This window comes from Thamnophis elegans, chromosome 10, assembly GCF_009769535.1.
Source record: "Thamnophis elegans isolate rThaEle1 chromosome 10, rThaEle1.pri, whole genome shotgun sequence".
NCBI classification, from domain to species: domain Eukaryota; kingdom Metazoa; phylum Chordata; class Lepidosauria; order Squamata; family Colubridae; genus Thamnophis; species Thamnophis elegans.
In genome coordinates, this window is record NC_045550.1 from 44379301 (window position 1) to 44387258 (window position 7958).

Below are 7958 nucleotides of genomic sequence, written 5' to 3' on the forward strand. Positions count from 1 at the left end.
GATGACTACCTAATTTTGGGACCTATAAGTGATGATCTTCCTGAAGGTTCAAATCATTGGAATTAGAGCACTTTGGTATGCTGGCTGAAAATTTGGGGAAACTACAATCCCACGACATTTGGAGAACATTAGATTGGAGCAGAAAGATACATGCAATTGCACTTAGATGTTTCTTTATGACCAGTGTGATGGCTTTGAAATTCCTTATTCTCTGCCTTCTTAACTTATTGAATTTCTATAAGGAAATTGAGACAAAGTACCTGTGCTTGAGGTTGATATCCCTGTGGCACTTGTGGAAGACAACTCCATCTTTTCTCTGAAGAACCTCTATCTGATCTCATATCTGGACTACCATTATTTCTCCTATTACGATTTCTTTAGAAGACCTACAAGAAATAGAATGATAGTATATGAATTATTGAAGGCAAAATAAGCAACTGATTACTCCAGGAACCCAAGATATTAGCTTAGCAATAGATGTGCATTTTCCACCATATTGACTCTTATTATATATATATAAACAAAGTTGAGGACTTTTAGCCATAATGAGGGAAGCTAGAACTAATATTTAATTGCTATTTATGGAAGTGGTGCATGGATCTGTAGAAGGATGATTTGTAAGGACTGAGTAGGAGAGGTGTAATGAATGGTATTGGTAAATGATCTTAGCTATTACTTCCATTCATTTTTCTATATTTATAACTTTTTCCCTTACTATTTCGAACCCTTTTGCTGTACTTACGTATTGGGAATGCCTAAACTGTATGTAGTTCCATATAAATCCTGATATAGATCTATTGGCTTCAGATTTTATTCCATTCAATAGATTGGAGGGAAATTCAAACCACTAGCACCATAGGTTCCTGTTCTTAACTACGAGGTTAAAATAGCAAAAAACAATTTCTTAATTTTATTCAGATTAATTTAAAATGTTCCACCTGGCTAGAGATCAAGAGCCCTGTGTTGGATAGATAAATATAAAAAATGGAAATATGCTACACAAGAAAAAAATTATCATTTCTTCTGCATGCTAATATTCATTAAGTAATTGTATGAAGTTACAGCGGCCCTGAAAAAAAATGACTTATGGTCATGTTTCACACTTAATGACCTGTGCAGCATCCCCATAGTCATATGATCAAAATTCAGGTGCTTGGCAACTGGTTTATATTTATTATGATTTCAGTGTCCCCAGGCCATAGATCATCTTTGTGACATTCAGATGAGCAAAGTCAATGGGGAAGCCAGATTCACTTATCACCTGTGTTACTAACTTAACGACTGTAATGATTCACTTAACACTGTGGCAAGAAACGGCATAAACTGGGCAAATTCACTTAACATTTGCCTTACCTAACAACAGAAATTATGGGCTCAATTGTAGTCTGCTCTGGAATTGTCACATTATCTTCCAGTGCACTGTATGAGAATAAATCGATGTCAGTTTATAGGGAACGTATTGCTACAATGCAGCACTGGGGCCAATGAAGATAACTTTACTAAGACATTTACCACTTTTTCAGGAGAATGCTATTCAAAAGTGTAGGATTTTATATAACTTCTCTTACTAAAGCTGACCACTTCCTATTGAAATTGTAGCAATTATTCTCTTGTGCATAGACTGAGAGTCTAAATGTGAATGGTTGGTACTAAGGATCAATAAATTCTAGTAGATTATTGAAAGATCAAGGGACCGATCTGAATTTTTGCCAGATAATTCTGTGGGACAAGCCATTCAAGTGAGACAGTTGTGTTTGCATTTAGCTGGCTACTTGTACTGTGAGAGATTTCTATTAGTTTCCATAACACTACCTAATTCATCCTGTTGCTTTAAGTCTTTCCAATTGCCACATCTTTGGCAACTAATACCATAAGTTAATGGTGTGAAGCATAGGGAAATTACTTTCGGACTTTTAGCCTAAATTTATTATTAATGAATTTTATTGGATGGCTTTGAGAGTATATTCATTTTCTTTGCAATACTCTGATGAACTATAGATAAAAAGAAAACAATTTTTACCATTCACTTACTTATCAGAATTATCAGCTTCAGAAGATGAACTTCCTTCTCCGGCATCTTTGCTATCTGGTAAATACAGACACTTATTATAATATATGGATGAATTTACTAGGTTTTGAATTATGAACTGAAAAATGCTAAATACGATCCCCATTCCATCCAGAGAAAATCATAGGTGAGAAGTTAAGAATATTTATTTGATAAAATAAAATTTGACCTCTCTTTAAAAGGTCAAAAGGTAAATACATGTTCTTTCTCCCACCCAATGTTTTTATAACGCTAAGCAATAGTTTAGACTGAAAGATTGACCCAAACTTATCCAGCAAATTTCATGTTTCAGGATTTGATTCCAGTCTTAGTTCAACCTCATCTATTTCCAAGGAGATCTCTGTGGGATCAGTCACTGCTTTGACTGAGACCTAAAATGGGATTTAAAAATCATGATACATCTCATGGATTTGAGTTAAACCATTTTCTTTCAAAAACTTTAAAGCTATTAAGAGAATTATTCCATTAGTCACTCTTTCTTAGATCACCTCACCTCACAGGGTTGTTGTTATGGGGGAAATAAAAAGAAATACTATGTCCAGTATGTTCACTGCCTTGTAATTTATAAAAATAATAAAGACAAGGAGAAAAATAATATTTAAACCCTGTAGATGTTAACGTAAAAAAGCAGTAAGTATTTATACAAGTCTCCCAATATTCTGTTATTTAAATAAAGAATTTTGAGGGAATTTCCAAGGATGAAGCATTATCACCCATCTACCATTTTACAATTTTAAAAAAATTGGGGTGGGACTGTGTGGCATATGCACAAATATGGATTGCTTTTTTTTTTTAAAAAAAGCAGATGCTCATCCTATGTTCCTTACTTTAAAAACCAAACATAACTTAGACAACATCAGATTATTTGTAAAGAAGGATAACGGTGAGGCATTTGGGGTAGGGAAGAAAGGGATGGCCAAAATCTGCAAAATGGTGGGACAGGCCTTGGATTGTAACATTATATCCAACATCTTGAAGATTTTGACAGACATACTCCCTTCTCTCAACAGTGGTGGATGACAAATTAGATCAGGGGTAGTCAACCTTTCTATACCTACCGCCCACTTTTGTATCTCTGTTAGTAGTAAAATTTTATAACCGCCCACAGGTTCCACAGTAATGGTGATTTTATGAAACCTAATGAAAATGTTTTTGAATAATGCTATGAAATTTTTTTAAAAAGTCAACTAAATTAAAAAAAGTGTTTTAGTATCAGACAAAACCCCTACCCGCTCACCATGAAAGCTGGAACGCCCACAAGTGGGCGGTAGGGACCAGGTTTACTACCACTGGATTAGATATTGTCAACTTCTTTTTATTTCACACATGACACATAGCTGATACATCATGAATAAACTATGTTGGCAAAAAAAAAATCTGAAATGTTTAGTGATTGTGATTGTGTTTAACTACAGAAACTATACTTTTACAGTAAGATACCACTGAGATCCATTAACCACATTATGTATCTATGGATACTGCCTGTTGAACATAAAACTAGATTTTGAATCACATAAAATAAAATTCAAATTAGTTTAAACCCACAAGATTAGACAAATATATGATATAAATATAAGAGATAGACTCATGTATGAGGTATATATCTCACTGACAGAAATTATCTCAACTCCCATCCTAATCTCCTTTGAGCCAGATAATGCAAGAATGAAATGTAGAGTGTGTCTACAGTTCTGACAGCAAAAATTCCTCAACCATTCCCATGATAACACTGTAAGAGAAAAGTCTATTCTTGGAATTTTGCCTTGGGAAAAATGTAAAAAGGGAAAGAAATTACCAAATCGGTGGTTCTGGGCTTGGACCAGGGAGCCATAAATTCAAGCCTCCACTCAACCACAGTGCTTATTGGGTGAATTGATCCAATCTCCTTAGGCCTTGATTTCACTAGTGAGCCAAAGTGCTTTCTGCCCAAATGTTTGCATAAAAAAACTAAACCAGGATGAAACTGCCTGAGCCCCTTGCTGATCCTATCCTACCCCTGTTACTTAAATCCTGTCTGTTATTTACCGGTTTCAAATCAATGCAATTGCTGGATTCTTTTCTAGATGTGGTGCAAGAAATCTTACCGATTTTATACACCTCTATGCTAAAGGTTGCGAGAGGGAGAGAAACACTTAAGGACGATTTACGTTTCTTCTGCTCAACAGCTGCTGACAACATGAAGGATGGAACCAACAAATAAGTGTTCCCAGAGTATTTATAATGTTGAAATGGAGAAATGTTCTGCACTGGAGAACATCTGGCTGCTCTCTCCAGCTCTTTCCCAAACCTCTTTCATAGTTGATACCAACCACACACATTGGTGTTCCACATCTACTCACCCTTCCAATTTTCAGGGCTCTGAAATTCTTACTCCCCAGAGTTGTTGTTGTGGCACTAAAATTAGAAGGCCCCCAAGAACACCACTTTCAATTCCCATAAAAAAACAGGAACAAGCTATATATAAAGGAGTAACTTCCATTTATCATTTACAAGAAGATTCGTAAAGCTCGACCTAAGCTTGAACTTTTAAGCAACGTTCAGACGAAAAACGGCTATTCTGTGTGCGCTAAACCCCCATTAAGAAAACCCTCATCAACTGATGGGCGTTTATTAGCCGAGCATAACAACACTTCTGCTTTTGGAGACCGTTGGTCTTTCTCTGCGCACGTGACACTAAACTCACGCGTGTTCCTCGCTTCTTGCGGTCTGCGCCCAAGTCCCTGAGGGGCGGCACACCTCAAACGCCCCTTTTTCTATCCTACCATACTCTTTTCAGTGACTTCTTCGCGTGTTTCTCTAGGACCCCGATGGTACAGAGCATTCGAGGCTAGACCAGCACCTGAATCGTTGCCTCCATCCCGATTTTTCCGTGGGGTCTGAGAAAATCCTTCCATCATCCGCGCGCCAACTCTCTCTCACTGCACTTCAGACGGCCCCTTTAAAACGCCACGGGTTGCTTGGAGAACCGATGTTCTCTGTGCATTGTGACGTGAAATGTTTTGCATTCTAGTCTCTCGGGAGACGGCGCAGCAGGACTCGACTCTCCCGGACTTCAAGGGAAGGAGCTCAAGCGCTCCTTGTCACGGCTGGGCGGAAACTCCATCCGTTACTAGCTGTTCATTCCGCGTGGCTTATTTGTTGGTGCTTCGGGTGCGGGTGCGGGTGCCTTGTATCCCGACCTCCCTTTGAGGTTAGATTCCTTGACCCCGTTTGCCTGTTCATCGATAAGAAACTTTTCAGGCTGGTTCTTTTCTCCGTCTGGAATGTTTGGTCGTGCACGTTATTAGCAACGCTAATAAATTATGACGCCTCACGCAGCAAGTGATAAGAGGTTTGGCTTCTGCGTGTTCAGTCCTGTTGCCTCTTTTTTAAAAATACGTTTGCAGCAGGGGGCAGCATGTAGCAGACCTTAACTCATCTCGGAAAAAGAGCCAAGTACATCTGGCGTGATTAGTAATTCAAGGCTACCCGGAAATCGTAACGCTGTAGAGCAGATTGGAAAATTGCAGGGACCTGTCCATATAGTACACCACGAACTGAATTTGAGCAATTCTTTACCTTTCAGAATTTGAGTAACAAGTGCATTAAATGATGGATGTTGCAACATTGCAACTTCATGAGACACGTGGACAGTGGTTTCTGATTTATTGGCTAATCAGCTTGTTTCCTGGCATTAACAAAGGGAGAAAACTGCTGAGGGGTGTTTCCTAAATGCCCATTTCCTTCTGAAGAGGGAAGCTGTATAGGCCACATGGCCTGCTATGAATTTTCAAGAATCCATCTTTTCCACCCTAGTTTTCTCCAGCTGCTTTGGTCAGATTTCCAGGTCCCAACTGTATTGTTCAGCTTTCACAGTATCTTGGGTATACAACCCCCCCCCCCCCCCCCATATCCAACCAGCAAATAAAGTACTGCATGGAAAATAAAATAATATTAGTTGCATCAGTAAAAATGTAATACTTGACTTAAAACAGTTCATTTTGTGATCATTCAAAGTTACAATGGCACTGAAAAAAGTGGCTGATGACCATATTTCACATTGTTGAAAGAAATGTCCTTCTGGGTTCGGCTCCAAGTGGGGAAAAAGACACTGGAGACATGGAGGCTGCTTGGAAAGATGGTTTAATGGTGGACAGGACCACATGGCTTGAGCCCTTAACAGAAAAGATGATCACATGCTTCAATGTTGGGTGAGGAAGAAGAGAAGAGCTGAGATGAGGAAAGTCCCTGGTTTTATGCCTATCTCTGGCCTTTGATCTTGAGCTTGTATTCTGATTGGTTGTCAGACTCCCATGGGGCCATGCAGGGACAACTCTCTAGGCTGTGTTTTGAATCCACATTTGGTTGAGTTCTCAGATGCCATGTGGTGAGTGGGTAAAGGCTAATCATGCCTTAATCCCATCACCCTGGAGCTGAAGAGGATAACTCTTTATTATGTAAAGGGACTGGCTTGGACATCTTAATGGCCCATTGACAAAGGGGAATGGGCAGGAAGCTGCAGGGAGCTATTCTGTCTTTAAAACATGTTTCTCCCTTTTCACATCCAGGAAAATGTAATATTCTGCCTTTTCAATATTTCCTAGGATATTTCATTTTTCTGGGAGAGGGCTGGGTGATAACTTCCTACAACATTTACGACAGTTGCAACATCTCCATGGTCACGTGATCAAAATTCAGACATTTGGGAACTAAGTCACAGTTCTGATGATTGCAGTGTTCCGTGGTGATGATAGAGGTGGGTTGCTGCCGGTTTGGCTGGGTTTGGCCAAATTCAGTCCTGGATCACAGTACCGGCAGTGACCCAGGCATGACCTGCCCCCCAAACCGGTTCCCTCACCGCCACTGATGTCGCCACCATGTTGGATTTTAGTGACTGCACATGTGCAGTTCACTGTAAATCTTCTCATGCACGCAGAACAATTTACATTGAACAGCGCATGGGCGCACAGTGTGTGGGTTGCGAACCAGTAGTAAAACCAGCAGCAACCCACCCCTGGGTCATGATCTTTTGCGACATTCTGACAAGCAACATCAATGTGGAAGCCAGATTCATTAAACAACTGTGTTACTAATTTAACAACTGCAGTGATTCATTAACAATGTGACAAGAAAGGTTGTAAAATGGGGCAAAACTCAACAAATGTGTAAATTAAGAACAGAAGTTCTGGGCTCAATTGTCGTAAATCGAAGACTATCTGTATAAATAATGACACATCACATTGACATTTAAGTAGATTAGGAATCCTTCAATCACTGCCTTTTTTAAAAACAGATTTTCCAAACCTTATTTCCCTCCATTTGTAATCATTCTATGCACCCCTACTAGTTTAATGTTTTTAATCACAATTATTCATTCCGGAAGCACTATTTTGTATAAAATTCTTACATTAACTAGATATGACAAAAGTACATGTATCCATTTTTTAAATTATTTGTTGCACCATGTGGTTGTTATGGTTCAACATGGGATGGAACAGATTTGGATTATGAGGGAGAAGAGGACACATTTTTTACTTTCTATACTCAGTGTATTCTTTTTTGACATCCTCTTTTCTTACTCTATTGTTATATCCTGTACAGTTTTTCTTAAGCAGATGCTCTGTGCTACACCAATAACTCCTAAAATTATTTATTATGGAATGATTGCAAAATAAGCTAACCAAGCTACCTACCCAGAGTTGATAGACATGGTTATTCAAACTAATATAGACATCTCTTCCTTCCCCAAGAGTCTGTCAAAATCCAGTCTATCAGAGCTTATTTTGCCCAACTTCTCAGTTTACATTTTTGTTAGAGAACAATAGCTTTCCTGATTGCATTTAATTCAGCATCTGCTGAAAACTCCCTGTGGGCTCACTTCCTTTTTAAGCTTAAATGTTGAACAAAGATA

The 7958-nt window shown here is 38.7% G+C and overlaps 1 long non-coding RNA gene across 1 annotated transcript; it reads right to left on the reverse strand.

Annotated features, from left to right (window-relative positions):
• Positions 1-259: 259 nt before the first annotated feature.
• LOC116514258 lies at positions 260-5638 on the reverse strand. Its single transcript, XR_004256083.1, has 3 exons — positions 4908-5638; positions 2032-2086; positions 260-386 (listed from the first exon to the last, which is right to left on the reverse strand). It is a non-coding gene; the product is annotated as an uncharacterized LOC116514258 (long non-coding RNA).
• Positions 5639-7958: the final 2320 nt, after the last annotated feature.